Genomic DNA, 25,437 nt, shown 5'->3' with positions numbered 1-25,437 from the left:
GTCAAGTGATCGAGACCATCCTGGCCAACATGGTGAAACTCCGTCTCTACTACAGATACAAAAATCAGCTGGGCGTGGTGGCATGCGCCTGCAGTCCCAGCTAGTCGGGAGGCTGAGGCAGGAGAATTGCTTCAACTGGGGAGGCGCAGGTTGCAGTGAGCCGAGATCACGCCACTGAACTCCAGCCTAGCAACAGAGCGAGACTCCGTCTCAAAAAAAAAAAAAAAAAAAAAAAAAATTTAGTCAGGTCTTTCTGCTCCTATCACTGTCATGAATATCAGGTATCTGGTTGTACTGACACTCATATTCCTGAGACACAATGTTTTGAATTGAGGGCATTCAGTGCTTATAGAACTCTACTGAGATGTTACCACTACTAGATCCCTCCCTACAATGACAGTTGGCTTTTCTAAGAGCACCCATCAAGTTGTATTATAAGATAAATCACATGTATATGTTTTTCATAAGATTGTGAACTTACTGAGGGAAGGAACTTTCTTTTTTTTTTTTTTTTTTTTGAGACAGAGTTGCCAGGCTGCAGTGTAGTGGCATAATCATGGCTCACTGCAGCCTCTGCCTCTCGGGCTCAAGCAATTCTCTAACTTCAGCCTCCCAAGTAGTTGGAATTACAGGTATGCCACCATGCCTGACTAATTTTTGTATTTTTTGTAGAGACAGTGGTTTTGCTATGTTGCTCAGGCTGGTCTCGAACTCCTGAGCTCAAGGAATCTGCGTGTGTCTACCTGCCAAAGTGTTGGGATTACAGGCATGTGTGACTGCACCTGGCCCCTTTTATGAATATTTAGTATTACTAACACAATGCCTCAAACATAGTAATAATGATAAAGATAATGATGAAAACAATAATAACCTGTACTGAATACTTTCTATGTACCAGGCCCTGTTTCTAAGTATATTACATGATTAACTCAATTAATCTCACAACAATCTTAGGAGGGAAGTACTGTTTAATCTACATTTTACAAATGAGGAAACAGAGGTACCCACTGGTTGAATAACTTGTCCAAGGCTATACAGCTAAATAAACTGCACAACCAGGACTTGAATCCAAGCAGTCCAGCTCCAGAGTAATGCTCTTAACATCTAAAGGTATGCTCTGCTGCCTAGAGTATGTATTCGATAATTATCATCGCAAATATTTGTTTGACTGTTCTCTAAACACATGTTGTAACTTAAACATGTAAATGAATGTAGTCCTTCAAAGATGTTGCCCGGGTCGGGCATGGTGGCTCACGCCTGTAGTCCCAGCACTTTGGGAGGTTGAGGTGGGTGGATCACGAGGTCAGGAGATCGAGACCATCCTGACTAACACGGTGAAACCCCATCTCTACTAAAAATACAAAAAATTAGCCGGGCATGTTGGCGGGCACCTGTAGTCCCAGCTACTCTGGAGGCTGAGGCAGGAGAATGGCGTAAACCCGGGAGGCGGAGCTTGCAGTGAGCTGAGATGGCCCCACTGCACTCCAGCCTGGGCGACAGAGCGAGTCTCCGTCTCAAAAAAAAAAAAAGATGTTGCCCTGGGAAGCTACAATTGTTCAGAACCTTTTGTAATTCCTTCTTTGGAGCTGTTCTCAGAGCCAGTCTATAAATCAGAGAAGAAAATTAGTCAATATATTATGATCATAACTAATTTTTAAATAAGCTAGATGAGTACCTTATGTGCCCAACTTGTTTCTGAATAACATTTGTTTTCCAAAAATCATTCTCCATTAAAAGAATGAAAATTTGCTGTTGTTGAAGATGGTCCAAAAATGTGATACAGAGATATTTTTCAATCAACTAACAAACATTTACTGAGCAACTAGTCCTGTACATGCTTGGCCCCAGGGGTACAAAAACCACACAAGACATCCTCCCTATCTTCAGGGAGCACTCAGCCAGGTGAAGGAGAGAGATAATCCAGTGTGACAAGTGCTTTGACTGATGCAAGCACAGGAGCCCAGAAGAGGGGCATGAAACCCAGCTTTAGGAGTGAGGGCCAGCTTCCTGAAAGAAGGAAGTGATGTCTAATTTTAGTCCCAAAAGACAAGCAGTTGTTGCCATACCAATAGAACAAAGGCATGGACTCTCATGGTGGCTACATTAAAGGAGAGATTATATCTTTGAGTGGGTACACCCTATTATGTTTGTTGTCAAAAGATAATAATCACTTTATTTTGTAGTCACACCTGGTACTCAAGTTGTTTTTGCCTTTAAACTGAAAATATTTGCAGATAGTGGTTTAAAAGCTACATGAGTTTTAAGTATGTTTGAGTGTTGTTTGCTTTTGTTACTGAACCAGTTACATAAGTTTCCCTAAAGAATTTTGCTGAAAGAGTAAACAGAAAACAAAATGATACATTAAGAAGTTAATTATATCAGAATCTACCACAGTGGGTTAATAGGTTTAGTATATAGCAGGCACATGATGACCATCTGTTTGAAAAACTAAAGGAGTAACTCCTTAGTACTGATTCTCCATATATATATATTTTTTTTTGAGACGGAGTTTTGCTCTTGTTGCCCAGGCTGGAGTGCAATGGCACGATCTCTGCTCACTGCAACCTCCACCTCCCTGGTTCAAGTGATTCTCCTACCTCTGTCTCCCAAGTAGCTGGGATTATAGGCATGTACTACCACCCAGCTAATTTTTGTATTTTTAGTAGAGACAGGGTTTTACCCTGTTGACCAGTCTGGTCTCAAACTCCTGACGTCACGTGATCCACTTGCCTCGGCCTCCCAAAGTGCTGAGACTACAGGTGTGAGCCACCGCACCCAGCCTGATTCTCGATAATTTAAACAAGCAACTTGTTTCCTTCACTCCTGTGAGCCAAAGTAGGCCAGGATAACCACACACCAGGAGAGAAATGACTGCTCTGGCAGCAGCTCATGCTTTTCTCAATATATCGATTTGAAGGACAGTAACTTTGAGCCATGAGGGGTGGGAGATATGATAACCCAAGAAAGGGATGCCCTATGTTTTTGTAGCTTACCTGCCTTTAAAAATCAAATGACGCTGGGATCACCCAAAACTGTCCTTGGAGGAAAAAAGGTCTCAGGAGGTAGGTAAGTGTTATTCAACATGGGTGGGGTTAAGTGCTTAGCTACAATGAGCGATGGTGGGCAGTGTTCTATTCTAGTTGCATTCAGAGACAAGAGTTTGAAGGCTCTCTTCTCTATAATCTTCATCCTCTAGGTGGCCTGATGCTAACTCTGTAAAATGGTTATAGACAGCAAGAAGTAGAACTCATAACAAGGAAGCCTAGAGGTCCTAGAGCCTCTCCTAGAGGATTAGGAAAGGTCTGAGGCATGAGATACTATATCGGAAGATAGCCCTTTCTGGGATTTGAGAGTGAAATGACCCTGGGTAGGAGAATACACTGGGCACTTGGGAGAAAGGAATGCCTGCTAAAGCAAAGGGTGCCAAAGATAAACTTGACCTCATTGTCTAGAGCCGAGCCCAGTGAGTTTAAAGAGTAGGGGACAAGAGATAATAGGAAGGAAAAGAATTTTCCTGCTCTGTCTTCCTACCATTTATTGACTCATTTGCACATGAAATATTTAAAGAATCATGACAGGGAGCTGAAGGAGCTACAGAAAAGAAGGAGCTACAGAAAAGAGTTTCTGCCCTCAAGTAATTTGTAATCCTGAGGGACTCTGATGCTGTACTGAAGTTACATCTTGTTGCTAAGGCATAAAACAGCGAAATAATACAATGTCCTTCCCCAGATCTGCCCCACCCCCTCCCCAACACTACCCTTAAAGGCTGTTCATCCTACACACTCTTAATTATTTCAGACTCATGAAAATCCACAGATATGGATTTTACAAAGAATGCAGCAATATTTTTTCAAATTATTTCCCTATGTGTTCCCAGTGCACAGAGAAATAAAAAGTTATATTTATATTCACATGTTCAATCACTTACCTATTATATAAAGCAGGGCTGTTCAAATATGTTTTTTCTTCTTAGCAGTTGAACTTCTTTTCAAACAAATTTCGCAGAGAATAGCCACACATAACATATGAAAACAAAGCAATTCTGACTAAGATAGCGTGGGGGTCAAAACTTTGACTTCTCAGCTCTTTTTTCATCCATTTTCTAATGAGACCCATGAAATACCTCTGTCAGTGTGTCGGGGTGGCTGTAACGAAATACTTGAGACTAGGTGGCCTATAAACAACAGAATTTTATAATTCACAGTTCTGGAAGCTGGCAAGTCCACAACCAAGGCAATAGCAGATTGGTGTCTGGTGAGGGCTTGCTTCCTGGTTCACAGATGGCAGCTTCTCACTGTGTCCTCACATGGTAGAAGGGGTGAGCTAACTCCCTGAGACCTCTTTTATGAGGGCACCAATCCCATTCAGGAGGGCTCTGCCTGCATGGTCTAATCACCTCCCAAAGTTTCACCTCCTAATACTATCACCCTGGGAGTTAGAATGTCAACATATGAAATTTTAGAGGACATGAACATTCAGTCCACTGAAACTGCATTCTGCAGAATGCAGTTCACAAGCATCAATGTAAAATATTTTGTGTAAAATCATTGATTTATCAGGTTAACAGAAAACAAAGTGGAAACCTTAAAACAAACAAACAAAAAAACTCGGCTGCTCTGGATTACATTTAAGAATATTTCCACCACATAGTCAACCTTCAAGTTTCCATCCAAAAAAAGTGGAAACAATAGCATGTGAAATCCAAAAGTCAATAGTATCAAACCCTGGAAAGCATGGTATTATGTTCTGGGGCTGCAGAGCAGATTTACATTTCCCTTTGAGCTCAGATTAGGCCAGTGATTCTCAACCTTAGCACTACTGACATTTAAGGGCTGATAACTTATTTTATTTTATTTATTTATTTATTTATTTTGAGATGGAGTCTCGCTCTGTCGCCCAGGCTGGAGTGCAGTGGCGCGATCTCGGCTCACTGCAAGCTCCGCCTCCCAGGTTTACGCCATTCTCCTGCCTCAGCCTCCCGAGTAGCTGGGACTACAGGCGCCCGCCACCACGCCCGGCTAGTTTTTGTATTTTTAGTAGAGACTGGGTTTCACTGTATTAGCCAGGATGGTGTCAATCTCCTGACCTCGTGATCCGCCCACCTCAGCCTCCCAAAGTGCTGGGATTACAGGCGTGAGCCACCGCGCCCGGCTTAAGGCCTGATAACTCTTTGTTGTGTGAAGCTGTCCTATGCCTTGTAGAGATGTTTAGCAGTAGCATCCCTGGCCTCTACTCGCGAGATATGACAACCCCCTCCCCAAATTGTGACAACAGAAATTGTCTCCAAACATTGCCAAATGTCCTCTGGAAGGCAAAATTGCCTCTAGTTGAGAACCATTGATAAAAATATGTGCCTGACTGGGTACACAAACATATCTTTTGTTGCAGGTGGCATATATGATGCAGGGGGCATTTAAATGATGATGAGGATAATTTATACCCAGATAATAAAAAGTTGGCCATATCAGGTGTTAGAGCTGATAATGATTTCACGGCACCAAAAAAAAAAAGTCAGTTTTAACATCCTTCAGCTTGGTTCCATGCAGAAGCCACTCTGTCAGCTAGGCTGGGGCAATCAGAAGTTTGCCTCCACCACTAATATCTCCTTTATTGACCCCACCATGGTACCTAAAATATATTACTTCCTCTGGTTTTCTGGGAAAGGGAACATTCTAAGCCATCATAATTTGTGTACAATGAACTATAATTACTTTTTTTCCTTTTTTTTTTTTTTTTTTTTAAAAAACGGAGTCTCGCTCTGTAGCCCAGGCTGGAGTGCAGAGGCCGGATCTCAGCTCACTGCAAGCTCCGCCTCCCGGGTTCACGCCATTCTCCGGCCTCAGCCTCCCGAGTAGCTGGGACTACAGGCGCCTGCCACCTCGCCCGGCTAGTTTTTTGTATTTCTTAGTAGAGACGGGGGTTTCACCGTGTTAGCCAGGATGGTCTCGATCTCCTGACCTCGTGATCCGCCCGTCTCGGCCTCCCAAAGTGCTGGGATTACAGGCTTGAGCCACCGCGCCCGGCCCTTTTTTTCCATTTTTAAAAATTGTAGTGAAATACATATAACAAAATTTACCATCTTAACCATTTTAAGTGTGTAGGTATTCACCACATTCATAATGTGCAACCATCACCACCCTCCATGTCTCCAATTCTTTTCATCTTGTAAAACTGGAATTTTATACCCATTATCAACTTTATTTATTTATTTATTTATTTATTTATTTATTTATTGAGACAGAGTTTTATTCTCGTTGCCCAGGTTGGAGTGCGGTGGCATGATCTCTGCTCACTGCAACCTCCACTTCTGGGGTTCAAGCAGTTCTCTTGCTTCAGCCTCCTGAGTAGCTGGGATTACAAGTGCCCGCCACCACACCCAGCTAATTTTTGTATTTTTAGTAGATATGGGGTTTCACCATGCTTGCCAGGCTGGTCTCGAATTCCTGACATCAGGTGATTCACCCACCTCAGCCTCCCAAAGTGCAGGGATTACAGGCGTGAGCCACCACATCAGGCCACCCATTATCAACCTTAAAGAAAGATACCAGGTGGCCGGGCATGGTGGCTCATGCCTGTAATCCCAGCACTTTGGAAGGCCAAGGTGGGCAGATCACGAGGTCAGGAGATCAAGACCATCCTGGCCAACATGGTGAAACCCCATCTCTACTGAAATACAAAAAAATTAGCTGGGCGTGGTGGTGGGCGCCTGTAGTTCCAGCTTACTCAGGAGGCTGAGGCAGGAGAGTCGCTTGAACCTGGGAGGTAGAGGTTGAAGAGCTGATATTGTGCCATTGCACTCCAGCCTGGGTAACAAGAGCAAAATTCCGTCTCAAAAAAAAAAAAAATAAATAATAATAATAATAATAAAAAAAAAAGAAAGATACCAGGAAAAAAATCTCCTAATTTGAAGCATTTATTTAGTAGTAAGCAAAGAGGATTATAATCTGGAATGTACAGCTATGGCAAGCCAGAGATGCATCTGAAGAAGGGAGGGGAAGCGGGGCCAGGCACGGTGGCTCACGCCTGTAATCCCAGCACTTTGGGAGGCCAAGGCGGGCGGATCACGAGGTCAGGAAATCGAGACCATCCTGGCTAACACGGTGAAACCCCGTCTGTACTAAAAATACAAAAAATTAGCCGGGTGTGGTGGCGGGCGCCTGTATTTCCAGCTACTCAGGAGGCTGAGGCAGGAGATTGCGTGAACCGAGGAGGTGGAGCTTGCAGTGAGCGGAGATCACACCACTGCATTCCAGGAAGGGGAAGCTTTTATTGGCGAAAATAAGTTCACATAAGCTGTAGGACACGAAGTTCATTGGTTCAGGAGGTTCGAAATCAGAGTTGGCATCAGTTCACTGATGGAGATGCTGTGCTAGGCAAGTGTACTTTCCAGACCATCTTATCTGAATTGCTGCAGTCCTATAAAAGGAATATCTTGTGGGGCTATTTTAGAAGGTCCTTGAGACACAGTCTTTATCTCATACAGGCAGGCATGAACTCTCCTCCTTCCTGCTTTCCTGGCTCCAATTTGTTTGGGTTTGACAAAAGTGAATTTATCTTGGTATCTGCAACATTTAAACCATTAAACATTAACTCCCCATTCCCCTTTCCTCTGGCCCATGGGAACCACCATTCTACCTTCTCTATCTATTGTTTTGACTGCTCTATGCATCTCATACAAGTGGAATCATATACTCTTTTTGTGACTGGTTTATTTCGCTCAGCATAATATCGTCAAGGTTAATCCATGTTGTAGCATGTATCAGAATTTCCTTCTTTTATAAGGTTAATAATATTCAATTGTATGTATATACCACATTTTACTTATCCATTCATCTTGGGTTGCTTCCATGTTTTATCTATTATGAATAATGATGCTATGAACACGGGCATACAAATATCTTTTTGAGGCTCTTAGAGAAAATAATTGAATTGCTTTTTCTGTTTTGAGACAAGGTCCCCCCTCTGTCACACAGGCTGGAATGCAGTGGCATGATCGCAGCTCACTGCAGCCTCAACTTCCCGGGCTCAAGCGACCCTCCCACCTCAGCCTCCTGAGTAGCTGGGACTACAGGCCCATGCCACCATGCCCCACTAATTTTTGTATTTCTTTTTATAGAGATGGGGTCCCACTATGTTGCCCAGGCTGGTCTTGAACCCCGGGACTTAAGCTATCCACCCTCCTCAGCCTCCAAACATGCTAGGATTACAGGTGTGAGTCACCACATCCAGCCTGCATTGCTTTCAATTCTTTTGAGTATATACCCAGAAGTGGAAGTGCTGGATCATATAGTATTATTTCTTCTTCTTTGGATCATATAGTATTATGTCATCGTCGTCATCGTCGTCGTCGTCTTCTTCTTCTTCTTCCTCCTCCTCCTCCTCTTCTCTCCTCCTCCTCTTTTCTTCTCCTTCTCCTCCTTATTCTCTTTTCCTCCTTCTCCTCCTCCTCCCCCTCCTCCCTCTCCTCCCCCTCCTCCTTCCTCCTCCTTTCTCCTCCTTCCTCCTCCTTCCTCTTTCTTCCTCCTTTTCTTTCTGAGATGGAATCTTGCTCTGTTGCCCAGGTTGGAGTGCAGTGGCACAATCTCAGCTCACTGCAACCTCCACTTCCAGGGATCAAGCTATTCTCCTGCCTCAGCCTCCTGCGTAGCTGGGACTACAGGTGCACGCCACCACACCCAGCTAACTTTTGTATTTTTAGTAGAGACAGGGTTTCACCATTTTGGCCAGGCTGGTCTCAAACCCGTGACCTCACGTGATCCACCCACCTTGGCTCCCAAAGTGTTGGGATTACAGGTGTGAGACACCATGCCGGGCCTCATATAGTATTTCTATTTTTAATTTTTTGAGGAACCATCATACTGTTTTCAATAGCAGCTGTATCATTTTACATTCCCACCAACAGTGCACAGGGGTTCAAATTTCTCCGCATCCTCACCAACACTTGTATTTTCTGTGTGTGTGTGTGTGTGTCTTATAGTAGCCATCCTAATGGATGTGAAGTGGTATCTCATTGTGCTTTTGACTTGCATTTCTCTAATGATTAGTAATGTTGAGCATCTTTCCCTGTGCTTTTTGGCCATTTGTATATCTTTGGAGAAATGTCTATTCAAGTCCTTTGCCCACTTTTGAATTGACTTGTTTGTTTTGTCGTCGTTGTGCTTAAGTTTTAGGAGTTCTCCACATGTATTCTGAATATGAATCTCTTATCAGATACATGGTTTGCAAATATTTTCTTCCATTCTGTAGGTTAGCTTTTTACTTTGCTGATACTGTTTCTTGCTGCTGCTTCTTCTTCTTCTTCTTCTTCTTCTTCTTCTTCTTTTTTTTTTTTGAGACAGGGTCTCACTTTGTTGCCCAGGCAAGAGTGCAGTGGCATGATCATGGTTCACAGCAGCCTTAGCCTCCCAGGCTCAAGTGACCCTCCCAAGTACCTGGGGTTACATGGATGAACCACCACACCCAGTTAATTTTTAATTTTTTTCTTTCTTTTTTTTTTTTTTTTTTTTTGTAGAGATGAGGTCTCACTATGTTGCCCAGGCTGGTCTCAAACTCCTGAGCTCAGCTGGGCACAGTGGCTCACACCTGTAATCCCAGCACTTTGGGAGGCCGAGGCAGGCAGATCACGAGGTCAGGAGATCGAGACCATCCTGGCTAACATGATGAAACCCCGTCTCTACTAAAAATACAAAAAAATTAGCTGGGCATGGTGGGGGGGCACCTGTAGTCCCAGCTACTCAGGAGGCTGAGGCAGGAGAATGGCGTCAACCCAGGAGGCAGAGCTTGCAGTGAGCCGAGATCGCGCCGAGACTGCACTCCAGCCTGGGCGACAGAGCGAGACTCCATCTCAAAAAAAAAAAAAAAAAAAAAAAAAAAAAGAATTTTATACTTTTAGGTCTTCTATTTATGTATTTAATTTCATTTTTAGTTAATTTTTGTGTATAATGTTAGGTAAGGGTCCAACTTCATTCTTTTAACGTGTAGATGGATATACAGTTTTCTTAGCATCATTTGTTGAAAAGACTGTACTCTCACCATTGAATAGTTCTTGGCACCCTTGTCAAAAATCATTTGACCATATATGTGACAGTTTATTTCTGGGCTGTCTATTCTATTCCGTTGGTCAATATGTCTGTCTTTTGCAGTACCACACTGTTTTTACTGTAGCTTTATAGTAAGTTTTGAAATCAGGAAGTATTAGTCCTCTAGCTTTGTTCTGCCATGATTGCTTTTTTTTTTTAATCAGAAGAAAAAGCTTCGTGTTTTCCATTTGCATAATCTTATCATAGACCCGTACAAGAAAAAGGTACCATTCATGCCTGAATTTCTTTTTATGAAAATGCAGCTAACATATCATGAAGAACTCAAAATAAGTCAGTCACATTAGAAAAAAAAATATATATATATATAAATATTTATATATATATATACACACACATTTTTTTAGACGGAGTCTTGCTCTTGTTGCCCAGGCTGGAGTGCAGTGGCACAATCTCGGCTCACTGCAACCTCTGCCTCTCAGGTTCAAGTGGTTCTCCTGCCTCAGCCTCCGGAATGGCTGGGACTACAGGCCTGCACCACCATGCCCGGTTAATTTTGTATTTTTAGTAGAGACGGGTTTTCACCATGTTGGCCATGGTTGCTCTCGAACTCCTGACCTCAGGTGATCCTCCTGCCTCAGCCTCCCAAACTGCTGGGATTACAGGCGTGAGGCACTGTGCCCAGCCTTTTCTGATGCGTTGTCTTGCACAGGTGGCCCTGAACCCGGAGGAGGAGGGGCTCGGCGTTTCTTCATCTCTGACTTCATGGACACCTCTGAGATGCTGCCCAGCAAGAGGGATGGACCCAGCGTAATGGAATGTCAGTGCATGGATGGAGAGTTGGGAGAGCCATTCAAACCCCTTTCCAGGGCAGCCTGGAGGTGTCCTCATCACTGTCTGCACCCGAGAGCAAGAGCTGCTCAGCCTTACTATTGCTTCTTTTATTAACTTTGAAAAATCCCAGAAAGTTTTTCTTCTCTTTATCTGTCTCATCATTGCCAAGTGATGATTTTCTAAAGGTTTATCTTCTGTTGTCCCACGAGTAGAGCGCCTTTATCCCAAGCTCGTTCAGGGAGTTGGACAGCTCTAGCTCCTCCCTGGCAATGTTGTCCCTGAGGAGAACCACGTGCTCTGGGCTGACCTCACACTTTGCACAAATGACTGGGAGAATATTTTGGAGAGGAACCTCAGGGCTCACAGGCACAACAGCTTTTTGTGTCTGCAAGTAATTTATGACCAAACACACAGATTTCTCAGGCACCTTAAGGGGACCAGGCTGAATTTTCTCTTCAGGAACTTTTTCTTTCAGAAACACAGTATGCACATTCAGGGTCCCAATCAAAGTATTTGCCTTAAATCTCAAAGGTTGTTGGGTTTCTGAAGACCAAATTTCAAGGGCTTGGTGGAATGGATTCAGGTGGTTTTGAAGGCAAAGTTCAACCAGTAGGTCCATCATTGCATGGCTCCCATTGAGCACGCTCCTCTTCTCCAGTCCCCTGGGCAGGACCACGGTGACGTCCATGGTTGCTGGCCCTCAGTTCCTCCTTCATGCGGACCAGGTTCTGCTGCAACCTGAGGGCCCCATTGTTGGGGTCTTCTGGTGGCTGTGCACGTGCAGAGTGGCAGCCTTTCCAGGAGGTGGGGGAGCACGGGCCTTCATCTTCCTCCTCTCCTCCCAGGCACACCTGGGATCTCAACAGCCCCCATAGGCGTACACTCAGCTCTCCATGACGTGAGGTGGGTGCCTGCAGTCACAACAGCTGCTCTTTTAGGCCCAGGGGGAGGATTACACAGGATAAAGTGTGCAAATTTCTTTTGGTGGTGCCTGGCACTGGTAAGCAATCGATCCACGTAACTCTTATTATTCAGACTTGTTCACTTGCTTTTGGTGCATAGTTCCCTGAACAACTATGCAGCTAGAGTCCTGGCCCCTTGAAAAGAGCTCAAAGCAGAAACAAGAGCCAAACACCCATCATCGCGCTCTGGCAGGTATACATGTCACCGGAGCTGGGCCAAGGTGGTGCGGGGCGGCAAGTTGGGGGGCTGTTTTGGGGAGTAGGAGAGTCATGCATCTGAAGTCCTCTTCTCCAGCCAGTGTGCTGCAGTACCCATGATTGCTTTTTAAGATAAACCTTTGTGGAAAAACAGTCCCAAGGAAAACGGACAAAGTACATTGTGGTTTTGACAGGAAGATGGGAAGAAATACTCTTGGAGGCTGTTGCTGAGATGGATAACTCTAAGTGCTTGGAGAAAGATGATGAAGAAATTAATAAAAGGAAATACTATATCTTGAGCATGTACTATGTGTCAGATGTTTTCATATCTCCTCACAACAAACTCTGGGAAGCAGGTAATATTATCCTCATTTTTCCTGGTAATATTCTGAGAATTAGATGAAGTAATTTGCTTGTACCACTAGTAAGTGACAACTGAACCCATGTCATTAAGATTCTAAGGCCTGTCACCATATTTCCTTGATAATGAAACTACCTGAATAAATGTATCAAGCAGGGTCTAATCAGAAGAAAGAAATCACATGAGCTATTTGATCAAAGACAATTTAATATAAATAATTATTAACTAGGTTTATAGTTGTTAACGAAGTAGCTTAAAGGGTAAAAAGATAACATTTTTACCCAGCACAGATAAGACTGTGCTGTCCAATACAATAGCTACATGCAGCTTTTGAGTGCTTGAAATATAGCTAGGACAACTGATGAACTGAATTTTAATTTTTATTTAATTTTAATTCATTTAAATTTATATTTAGAAACCATTAGTTGGTACTTCCATTTCTAGCCAGTATGAAATAATAGAGACTGAATTTACCCTCACATTTGAAACAACTGAATATTGGATCAAATATATGAAATGGTTTCCAATACACTGGACAGCAGACAAGAAGAGCAGTGATCCCTGGGACAAGAGAAATAAGTGAGCTCTAGGATTGTCCCAGATTACTGACTGAAGACAGTTTCCTGGCTGTGGCACAGAGAAGGGGAGGTAGAGCCAGGAGGACTCCCTGACTTGAAGAGACAGGACTGAGAGTTCAGGAAGCTCAAAGCAGCTAGACTGCAGGGAAGAATACCTGGAAGGAGAGAAGTACACAGAAGGAGAACTCTAGAGAGCTTTGGTGGATCACCTTTAAGTACTGATAGGTGTGTACATATGAGGAAACTACCAGAAGCCAAGGAAAGGACTATACAAGAGGATTAAAAGGAACAGTATCCGGCCGGGGATGGTGGCTCACGCCTGTAATCCCAGCACTTTGGGAGGCCGAGGTGGGTGGATCACGAGGTCCGGAGATCGAGACCATCCTGGCTAAAACGGTGAAACACCATCTCTACTAAAAATACAAAAAATTAGGTGGGCGTGGTGGCAGGTGCCTGTAGTCCCAGCTACTCGGGAGGCTGAGGCAGGAGAATGCGTGAACCCGGGTGGCAGAGCCTGCAATGAGCCGAGATCGCACCACTGCACTCCTGCCTGAGTGACACAGCAAGACTCCGTCTCAAAAAAAAAAAAAAAAAAAAAAAAAAAGGAACAGTACCCAAGTACCCAACATATACTCAGAACCTGGAATACTGTCTGTCCCAAATAGGCAGACTGGAAAACCTCATAATTAATTGTAAATTGATAGATTACTCAGAAGGGTCTTCCCTTGTAGTGGGAAATAATTAGCCTTAGAAAAAAACATTGCTGTGCTCCAACCTAACAGATCTTAAAAGAAAGACTGAAAAGGATAAAACTATGTTCAAGTAATTTAAAAATCAATTAATTAAAATAGTCCCAGAAATAACATAGATGTTAGAATTAGTAGACTAATTCTACTAGTTTTTTTTTTAGGATATTTAAAGATTTATTATAATTGTATTTTAAATGGTAAAAAAGTTATGTAGAACCATATAATATATTAAAAAATGAAAATGAAACTTAGATATGAAAATTATAGTATCTGAAATAAAATACACTGATAGGATTAACAATAGATCAGACATTTCAGTAGGAAAGATAAATGAATTTGAAAACATGTCAATAGAAACTATCCAATGAAAGAGAGAATAATAAAATAATTATTAAAAAATGAAAAGAGATTCAATGAGCTATTGAACAACTTCAAGCAGCTTAATATATGTATAATTGTAATCCCCAGAGGAGAGGAGAAGAGGGGAAACAAAACAACATTTGAAGAAATATTTGCCCATGTTTTCCAAAATTGATGAAAGCTATAAACCTACATATCACAGCATCTCAATGAACTCCCAGCACAAGAAACATGAACAGAACACTACCAAGGCAGGTCGTAATCAAATTGCTCATAACCAGTGGTAAGGAGAAAAAGTTAAAAAGCAGCCAGAGAAAAAAGGAATGTACAAAGGAACAAAGACAAGGATGATGGGCGATTTCTTGTGGGTGACAACACAACCACGAAAGCAGCGGAAAAATATATTTAAAGAGTTGAAAGAAAGAAGAAAAAGCTTCCATACCCAGTACAAACACTTTTCAAAAACAAAAGTGCTGGTCAGGCACAGTGGCTCATGCCTGTATTCCTAGCACGTTGGGAGGCCGAGGCAGATGGATAACGTGAGGCTGAGAATTCAAGACCATCCTGGCCAACATGGTGAAACATCGTCGTGACAAAAAATACAAAAATTAGCTAGGGGTGGTGGCGGTTGCCTGTCGTCCCAGCTACTCAGGAGGCTGAGGCATGAGAATCACTTGGACCTGGGTGGAGGTGGCAGTGAACTGAGATCATGCCACTGCACTCCAGCCTCAGTGACAGAGTAAGACTCTGTTAAAAAAAAAAAAAAGAAGTGCCACCTCACACCCATTTGAAATACAAAAAAAAAGGTTGGTGAAGCTATGGAGCAACTAGAACCCTTGTATACTGTTGGTGGGAATGTAAAATGGTACAGTCTCTACTGTGGATAACAGTATGGCAGTTCCTTAAAACATTAAAAACAGAACTACCATATAATTCAGCAATTCCACTTCTGGGTGTATACTCAAAAGAATGGAAAGGCAGGATTTTGAAGACATATCTGTATACTCATGTTCATGGCATTATTATTCACAATAACTAAAATGTGGAAGCAACCCAAGTGTCCACTGTTGGATGAATTGATAAACAAAATGCAGTATATACATACAATGGAATATTAAGCCTTGAAAAGGAAGGAAATTCTGACGTATTTTACAACATGGATAAATCTTGAGTACATTATACTAAGTGAAATAAGCCAGTTACAAAAAGACAAATACTGTATGATTCTACTTATATGAGGTACTAGAATGAGTCAAATTCATAGGGACAGAAAGAATGCCAGGCCGGGAGCAGTGGCTCACGCCTGGAATCCTAGCCCTTTGGGAGGCCTAGGCGAGTTGATCATGAGGTCAGGAGATTGAGACCATCCTGGCTAACACAGTGAAACCCCATCTCTACTAAAAATACAAAAAATTAGCCAGCGTGGTGGCAGGGTCCTGTAGTCCCAGCTACTCAGGAGGCTGAGGCAGGAGAATGGTGTGAACCTGGGAGGTGGAGCTTGCAGTGAGCTGAGATCGCGCCACTGCACTCCAGCCTGGGCAGCAGAGTGAGACTCCGGAGAAAGAGAAGGAGAAGAGGAAGAGGAGGAGGAAGAGGAGGAGGAGGAGGAAGAATTCCAGCACTTAGGGAGGCCAAGGCAGGTGGATCGCCTGAGGTCAGGAGTTCAAGACCAGCCTGGGCAACATGGTGAAACCCCCAACTCCACTAAAAATAAAAAAATTAGCCAGGTGTGGTGGCAGGCACCTATAATCTCGGCTACTGGGGAGACTGAGGCAGGAGAATCGCTTGAACCCAGGAGGTGGAGCTTGCAGTGAGCCGACACCATGCCCCTACGCTCCAACCTGGGTGACAGAGTCAGACCCTGAAAAAAAAAAAAAAAGAGAAAGAAAGAAGGAAGGAAGGAAGAAAAGAAAAGAAAAGAAAGAGAAAGAAAGAAGGAAAAAAAGAAAGAAAGAAAGAAAGAAAGACAAAGAAAGAAAGAAAAAGAAAAAGAAAGAAAGAAAGAAAAGAAAGAAAGAAAGAAAAAGGAAAAAGAAAGAAAGAAAAAAGAAAAAGAAAGAAAGAAAGAAAATAGAATGCTAGTTGTCAGGGCTAGGAGTAGACGATAATGGGGAGCTACTGTTTAATGGATATAGAATTCTAGTTTTGCAAAATAAGAGTAGTTCTGGAGATGACTGATAATGATGGTTGCACAACAATGTGAACGTAGTTAATGCCACTGAACTATACATTTGAAAATTGTTAAGATGCTAAATTTTGTGTTATGTGCAGTTTGCAACAATTTTAATTTTTTTTCTTTTTTTTTTTTTCTTTTTTTTTTTGTGATAGAGTCTCTCTCTGTCGCCCAGGCTGGAGTGCAGTGGCACGATCTCGGCTCACTGCAACCTCCACCTCCTGGGTTCAAGTGATTCCTCTGCTTCAGCTTCACGAGTAGCTGGGACTACAGGTGCATGCCACCATGCCTGGCTAATTTTTATTTTTGTTTGTTTGGTTGGTTTTTAAACGGAGTCTCTCTCTGTCCCCCAGGCTGGAGTGCAGTGGCGCGATCTCAGCTCACAGCAAGCTCCGCCTCCCAGGTTCACGCCATTCTCCTGCCTCCGCCTCCCGAGTAGCTGGGACTACAGGCGCCCGCCACCACGCCTGGCTAATTTTTTGTATTTTTAGTAGAGGCAGGGTTTCACCATGTTAGCCAGGATGGTCTCAATCTCCTGACCTCGTGATCCGCCCACCTCAGCCTCCCAAAGTGCTGGGATTACAGGCATGAACCACCACGCCCGACCTAATTTTGTATTTTCAGTAGAGATGGAGTTTCACCATATTGGCCAGACTGGTCTCGAACTCCTGACCTCATGATCTGCCCGCTTCGGCCTCACAAAGTGTTGGGATTACAGGCTTGAGCCACTGCGCCCGGCCCAAAATACTTTCTAAGCATACAAAAGGTTTAAAAAGTCATCACCAACGGACCTGAATTACAGTAAATGTTGAAAGACATCGTTTTTTTTTTTTTTTTTTTTTTGAGACGGAGTTTCACTCTTGTTGCCCAGGCTGGAGTGCAATGGTGCAATCTCAGCTTGCTGCAACCTTTGCCTCCTGCCTGGGTTCAAGCAATTCTCCTTCCTTGGCCTCTCAAATAGCTGGGATTACAGGCAACCACCACCACGCCCAGCTAATTTTTTATATTTTTAGTAGAGACGGGGTTTCACCATGCTGACCAGGCTGGTCTCGAACTCCTGACCTCAGGTGATCCACCTGCCTTGGCCTCCCAAAGTGCTGGGATTACAGACGTGAGCCACCACACCTGGCCTGAAAGACATCCTTCAAGCAGAAGAAACGACCCCAGATGAAAATATGGATCTATATTAAAGCAATAAAGAACACTGGAAACAGAAACTTCATGGATAAATATATATGATATTTTTCTTATTTCATAAATATCATTAAAAGATAATTGACCAAGCAAAAATAGTAACAATGAATTGTGGGCTTTATAATTTATGTGTAAGTAAAATATATGCAAACAACAGTATAAAGGCCAGGAGAGAGTAAATGTAGGTATACTATTGGAAGGCTCTTCTTATATTATTTGTGAGGTGATATAATATCACTTGAAGGGAGACTACAGTAAGTTAAAGATATACGTGTGTGTGTGTGTGTGTGTGTGTGTGTGTGTGTGTGTGTGTAGCTTGAACCCAGGAGGTTGAGGCTACAGTGAGCCATGATCAGGCCACTGCACTACAACCTGAGGAACAGAACATGACCTTGTCTCAAAAAAAAAAAAGAAAGAAAAAGAAAAAGACCATCAGACTGGATAAAGAAGCAAGACCTAAGTGTATGCTGTTCACAACAAACACACTTTAAATACACAAACCAGTGAAAAATAAAGTGATGGAGAAAGATATACCATGTGTAGTGAACTCAATAGTGGCCCCAAAGATATGTTTATGTTCTAATCCCCAGAACCTGTAAATATTACCTTACATGTCAAAATATGTGATTAACTTAAGGCTTTTGAGAGAAACTTGTCCAGGTAGGCCCTAAATGCAATCACACGTATCCTTATAGGAGAGAAAGAGAGCTAATTTAGCTACACTAACACAGAGGAGAAGGCAATATGAACGTGAAACAGAGAAAGAGATAGAGCTGTAGCCATAAGCCAGCGAATGCTGACAGACACCAGAAGCTGGAAGAGGCAAGGAATATATTCCCCCCTAGACCCTATGATGGAAGTGTGGTCTTACCTATACCTTGATTTCAGACTTCTCACCTCCAGGACCATGGGAGAAGAAATTTTTTTAAGACACCAGCATTTCAGTAATTTGTTATAGTAGCCACGGGAAACTAATAGATCTAGTTAATTAATGCTAACACCAGATACAGGAAAGACAGATGGCTTTATTAGTGACAGACAAGTAGATTTCAAAGCAGTAAATATCACGGTGGGATGATAATAACAAAGGGGTCAATCCATCGACAGTACATAACTGTCCTAAATGTTTGTGTACTTGACAAAGCTTCAAAATACATGAAGCAAAACATGTATTCAAGTCATACAAAGTATATATTCTGATGTCAATGGAATTAAATTATATTCTAAACACAGAAAGATAGCTGGAAAATACTCAAATATGTGGAAGCTAAATGGCATACTTATAAGTAAAACATGAATCCAAGAAAAAAAATCAAAAGTGGAATTGAGAGGCATATTTAACTGAATGAAAATGGAAATACAATACATCAAAATATGAGATACCATAAAGCACTATATAGTGGAAAATTTCTAACACTACATTCATATGTAAGAAAAGAAAAGATTTCAGATAAATGACATCATTTCCACATTAACAAATTGAGAAAGTAGATCAAATTAAGCAAAAAGTAAGAAGTAGAAATCAATAAAATAGAAAACAGAAAATCATTACAGAAATTTAATGAAACGAAAATCTGATTCTCTCAGATAATAAGCAAAATTGATAAAACTCTGGCTATGTGGATCAGGACAAAGAGAAGACACAAATTACCAATGTCATAAATGAGATAAAAATATTAACACAGATTATACAAATATTAAATGGTTAATAAGGGAATATTATAAACACATTTTTAGCAATAAATTTGAGGGCTTAGATGAGATAGGCTAATTGCTTGAAAGATATAAACTACTAAAGCTCATTAAAGGAGATTATATCATTATCTCTGTCTATCTATCTACCTATCTATCTGTATGTATAGAGATACATACACACACATACAGACAAACACACAAAACTGAATACCCCTAAACCTATCATAGAAATGGAATTTGTAGTTAAAAAGCTTCTCACTAGTAAACTCCAGTTTAGTAACTCCAGACCCAGATGTTTACACCAGTTATCACTACCAAAAACTTAAGGTTTGAAATAACATCAGTTTTACCCAAACTCTTCCAGAAAACTGAAAGGAAGGAATATTTCCTAACTCATTCTATGAGGACAGCATTACCATGATACTGAAGCAAGACAGATAAAATTACAAACCAATACCCTCTCATGAACATAGAAACAAAAACCTCCAAACAAAATCTTGGCAAATTGAATCTAGCAATATAAGAATATAAAAAACATAATGGGTCCAAAAAAACAGTAGAAAGAATGACTAAGACCTACTATTTGATAGCACAACAGGGTGACTATAGTCAACAATAACCGTACATTTTAAAATAAAGAGTGTAATTGAATTGTTTGCAACTCAATGGATAAATGCTTGAGGGGATGGATACCCCATTCTTCATGGTGTGCTTATTTCACATTGCATGACCATATCAAAACATCTTATGTACCTCATAAATACATACACCTACTATGTACCCACAAAAATTAAAAATTAAAAAAATAATAATACATCATGTGTAAGTGTGGTTTATATCAGGAATGCAAGGTTGGTTTACATTTGAAAATCAATCAATATAATTGACCATATTAATAAATTAACAAAGAAAAGCCATGAGCTCATCTCAATAGAGGCAGAAAAGTCATTTGACAAAACCAGTATCTATGGCTGATAACAACTCTCAGCAATATAGGAGTAGAAGGAAAGTTCCTCAACTGATTAAAGCACATACATGAAAATCCTATACGTAACAAACTTTATGGTGAAAGACTGAATGCTTTCCATATACAATCAGTAACAAGTCAAGGATGTTTGTTCTCACCTCTTATATTCAGCATTGTCTTAGTCTGTTTTGTGCCATTATAACAGAATACCTGAGACTGGGTAATTTATAAAGAACAGAAATTAATTACTGACAACTCTGAAGGCTGTGAAGTCCAAGATCAAGTCACCAGCAGGTTAGAGCCTGACCTCTCTGCTGCCAAGATGATGCCTCAAACACTGCATCCTCTGGAGGAGAGGAATGGTGTGTCCTCATGTGACAGAAGTGCACAAACCCACTCCCACAAGCCCTTTTTTTTATAATGGCATTAATCTATTGAGAGGGCAGAGCCCTCAAAACCTAAACATCTCCGAAAAGGCCCCATTTCCCAACACTGCTGCAACTAGGGATCAAGTTTCCAACACATGAATTTTGGGGGATGCATCCAGACCATAGCACACATTGTATTGGAGGGTCTGGCCAGAGAAATTAGGCAACAAAATGCAATAAAAGCTCACAAATCATAAAGAAGTACTCTCTTTACTTGGATATAATTGCTCATATGCAGAAAACCAGTTACAATCTAAAAAAAGTTCTAGAACTAAAAGTGAGTTTAGCAAGGTTGCAGGCTACATCATTAATGTTTTTTAAAATTTCATTTATATATACTAGTAATAGACAATTGAAATTGAAATTTTAAAATACCATTTAGGTCGGGTGTGGTGGCTCATGCCTGTAATCCCAGCACTTTGGGAGGCCGAGGCAAGTGGATTGCTTGAGGTCAGGAGTTCAAGACCAGCCTGACCCACATGGTCAAAACTCATCCCTACTAAAAATACAAACATTAGTCAGGCATGGTGGCACACACCTGTAGTCCCAGCTACTCAGGAGGCTGAGGTGGGAGAATCACTTGAACCCAGGAGGCGGAGGTTGCCGTGAGCCGAGATCACGACACTGCACTTCATCCTAGGGATCGCACCACTGCACTTCAGTTTTATATACAAATGGCCATAGAAGCTTTATTTGCAATAGCTACAAACTGGAAAGAGCCCAAATGTGTATCAATAGGTAAATGGATAAACAAATTGTGGTATAGTCATACAGCAAAATACTACTCAGCAAAAAAAGAAAAGGACTATTGAGAGATATATATATAATAACATAGGTGTGGCCGGGTGTGGTGGCTTACGCCTGTAATCCCAGCACTTTGGGAGACCGAGGTGGGCAGATCACGAGGTCAAGAAATGGAGACCATCCTGGCCAACATGGTGAAACTCCTGTCTCTACTAAAAATACAAAATTAGCTGAGCGTGGTGACGTGCACCTGTAGTCCCACTTACTAGGGAGGCTGAGGCAGGAGAATCACTTGAACCCGGAAAGGCGGAGGTTGCAGCGAGCCGAGATGGTACCACTGCACTCTAGCCTGGGCAGTAGCAAGACTTTGTCTCTAAAAAAAAAAAAAAAAAAAAAAAAAAAAAACTACAACAAAAAATAAAACTAACATAGGTGAATCTGAAAATAATTATGCTCAGTAAAAGAAGTCAGAAAAAAAATTGATGTATGATTCAATCAATCTATGAATCAAAACGTATAAATTCTTTTTTTGTTTTTTGTTGTTGCTGTTTGTTAGTTAGGGTCTCGCTCTGTTGCCCAGGCTGGAGTGAAATGACGCAATCTCGTCTCACTGCAACCTCCGTCTCCCAGGTTCAAAGGATTCTCCCACCTCACCAAGGTAGCTGGGACTACAGGTGTGTGCCACTATTCCTGGCTATTTTTTGTTTTTAGTAGAGACAGATTTTCACCATGTTGGCCAGGCTGATCTTGAACTCCTGACCTTGAGTCATCTGCCTTGGCCTCTCAAAGTGCTGAGATTATAGGCATGAGCCACTGTGCCCAGGCAAAACATAAATTCTTAAAAAACACAAACTAGGCCAGGCAAGGTGGCTCATGCCTGTAATCCTAGGCACTTTGGGAGGCCAATGTGGGAGGATTGCTTGAGTTCAAGAGTTTGAGACTAGCCTGGGCAACATAGTAAGACTTCGTCTGTACTAAAATTTTTTTAAAAAATGAGTCAGCCATGGTGTGAATGCCTGTAAGTCCCAGCTACTTGGGAGGCTGAGGTGGGAGGATCATTTAAGCCCAACAGGTCGAGGCTGCAGTAAGCTGTGTTTGTGCCACTGCACACCAGCCTGGGTAACAAAGTGAGACCCTTTGAGGGTCAAAGTGAGATTGTACACTTAAAATATGTGCAGTTTATTGTATGCCGATCATACTTCAGTAAAGCTGTTAGAAAGAACTGACCCACACAAATACATCCAACTGACTTCTGACAAAGATGCAAAAGTAATTTGGTGAAGTGTGAGAAAAGGCTAAGGCCTGACAGACTTCGCCAATAAAAAAGACACCATGAGCACTTTTAAGATTCAGACAGTTTATTACTTACGTGGAGAGTGAAAAGAAGAGTAGCCAAAGGTGCCAGCTCCCTGTGGTCCTTGTTTCACACACCAAAAAGGATGACATCAAAACAAAAGAGACCTCTTATCCTCTTGTATACTGAGAAGATCACAAGGAGTTCTGCCAAGATTCAGATAAACTGCAGGTCAAGTCTTTGTCTGTGTGGTCTCTGTTGTCAGGTTGCCATGACAGAGCTGTTTCTCCACACATAAAAGCCGCAGACCCCGGGATTTGAACAGGTTTCTCTGGGCAGAGTTATTCCTCACATGCTCCTGTAGTTAACTGCAAGAGAGAAAGCACATCCTGTGTGGCTTCAGATAGGGAAGTCTATGCCTGACCTCTCTGGACTCTGTCCAATGCATGCATTTTTCCTGTTGTTTTTGCTCCGTTTCCTTTTCCTAATAAACTTTAGCAGTGAGTAAAACCTGCTATATTGACTCTTGTGACTCCTTCTAGTGAATCACTAAACCTGGGGTGGTCATGGGACCCCAGAAACATGGGAATTTTCTTTTTAACAAATGGTGCTGGAAAATGTGCACATCCATAGGCAGAAATAAACAATAAACCTATGCCTAAGCCTCATACTTTATACAAAAATTAACTCAAATTTGATCTTTGATTTAAATGTAAAATTATAAAGCTTTTAGAAGAGAACACAGGAGGCTGGGCATGGTGGCTCACACCTGTAATCCCAGCACTTTGGGAGACTGTGGTGAGCCGATCATTTGAGTTCAGGAGTTTAAGACCAGCCTGGCCAAAATGGTGAAACACTGTCTCTACTAAAAATATAAACATTAGCGGAGCATCATGGTGCATGCCTCTAATCCCAGCTACTTAGGAGGTTGGGACAGGAGAATCACTTGAAACTGGGAGGTAGAGGTTGCAGTAAGCTGAGATCATGCCACTGCACTCCAGCCTGGGCAACAGAGTGAGACTCCGTCTCAAAAAAAAAAAAAAAAAAAAAGGCCGGGTGCAGTGGTTCATGCCTGTAATCCCAACACTTTGGGAGGCCAAGGCGGGCAGATCACGAGGTCAAGAGATGGAGACCATCGTGGCCAACATGGCGAAACCCCCCATCTCTACTAAAAATACAAAAATTAGCTAGGCATGGTGGCACATGCCTGTAGTCCCAGCTACTCGGGAGGCTGAGGCAGGAGAATTGCTTGAACCAGGGAGACAGAGGTTGCAGTGAGCCGAGATGGCGCCACTGCACTCCAGCCTGGCGACAAAGCAAGACACTGAAAAAAGAAAAGAAAGAAAGAAAGAAAGAAAGAAAGAAAGAAAGAAAGAAAGAAAGAAAGAAAGAAAGAAAGAAAGAAGGAAAGAAGGAAAGAAGGAAAGAAGGAAAGAAGGAAAGAAGGAAAGAAGGAAAGAAGGAAAGAAGGAAAGAAGGAAAGAAGGAAGGAAGGAAGGAAGGAAGGAAGGAAGGAAGGAAAGAAAGAAAGAAAGAAGAAAGGTAAAGAAAAAAGAAGAGACTGGGCACGGTGGCTCACGCCTGTAATCTCAGCACTTTGGGAGGCTAAGGTGGGTGGATCACCTGAGGTCAGGAGTTCGAGACCAGCCTGGCCAACATGGTGAAACCCTTCCTGTACTAAAAATACAAAAATTAGCCAAGTGTGGTGGTGCATGCCTGTAATCCCAGCTACTGGGGAGGCTGAGGCAGGAGAATCGTTTGAGCCTGGGAGGCAGAGGTTGCAGTGAGCTGAGATCATGCCACTGCACACCATCCTGGGCAACAGAGTGAGACTCCGTCTTAAAAAAAAAAAAGAAGAAGAAGAAGAAGAAAACACAGTAGAAAGAAAATCACCGTGATCTAGGAGTTGGCTGAAGGGAACTTAGACATGACACCAAAAGCACAATGCACAAAAAGAAAAAAACATAAATACATTGATGAAAAGCTCATAGAACTTCTGCTCTATGAAAGACTTCTGTTAAGATGATAAAAAGACAAGCTACGGGGCTAGGTGCAGGGCTCATGGCTGTATTCCTAGCACTTTGGAAGGCCAAGGCGGGCTGATCGCTTGAGCTTGAGACCAGCCTGGGCAACATGGCGAAACCCCGTCTCTACAAAAAATACAAAAATTAGCCAGGCATGGTGGCATGCACCCATAGTCCCAGCTACTTGGTGGCTAGGGTGGGAGGATCGCTTGAGCCCAGAAGGTCGAGGCTGCAGTGAGCCAAGGTTATGCCACTGCACTCAATCCTGGGTGACAAGATGAGACCCTGCCTCAAAAAAAATTTTTTTAACTGGGCATGCTGGCATGCACCTGTAGTCCCAGCTATTCGGGGGGCTGAGGTGGGAGGATCACTTGAGCCAGGGAGATTGAGGCTACAGTGAGCCATGATCACACGACTGCACTCCAGCCTGGGCAACAGAGTGAGGCCCTGTCTCAAAAAAAAAAAAAAAAAAAAAAAAAAAAAAACCAGCTACAGTCAGGGAGAACATATTTGCAAATCACATCTCTAACAAAGAATATATATCCAGAATATATAAAGAACTCCCAAAACTCATCTGTAGTAAACCAACCACCCAGTTTTTAAATGGGTAAAATACTTGAACAGACATGTCACCAAAGACAATGTACTGGTGGCAGATATATACATGAAAAGATGTTCAGTATCACTGGCCATTAGTGATATGTGAATTAAAACCACAATGAGATGCTGTTATGCATCTCAAATGGCTGAAAAAGAAAACACTGATAACAACAAATGCTGATGAAGATGTCAAGAAATAAGATCTTTCATATATTTTTGGTAGGGATGTAAAATGGTAG

The 25,437-nt window shown here is 42.2% G+C and overlaps 1 protein-coding gene and 1 pseudogene across 1 annotated transcript in view; both read right to left on the bottom strand.

The window, feature by feature from the left end:
* The window catches only part of NDUFA1 (NADH:ubiquinone oxidoreductase subunit A1), a 970,503-nt gene extending 952,209 nt beyond the window's left edge, over positions 1-18,294 (bottom strand). Inside the window, exon 1 of the mRNA XM_050776154.1 lies at positions 18,285-18,294. The gene's annotated coding sequence lies outside the window, so the exon portion shown is untranslated. The remainder of the gene's footprint in view (positions 1-18,284) is intronic.
* LOC126945878 (protein cordon-bleu-like) lies at positions 3,137-18,355 on the bottom strand (annotated as a pseudogene).
* Between the last annotated feature and the right edge of the window lie 7,082 nt (positions 18,356-25,437).

Source organism: Macaca thibetana, chromosome X (genome assembly GCF_024542745.1).
Source record: "Macaca thibetana thibetana isolate TM-01 chromosome X, ASM2454274v1, whole genome shotgun sequence".
Lineage (NCBI taxonomy): Eukaryota > Metazoa > Chordata > Mammalia > Primates > Cercopithecidae > Macaca > Macaca thibetana.
The sequence above is the reverse complement of the archived record's forward strand: the minus strand, read 5'-3'. Positions and strand labels throughout refer to the sequence as shown.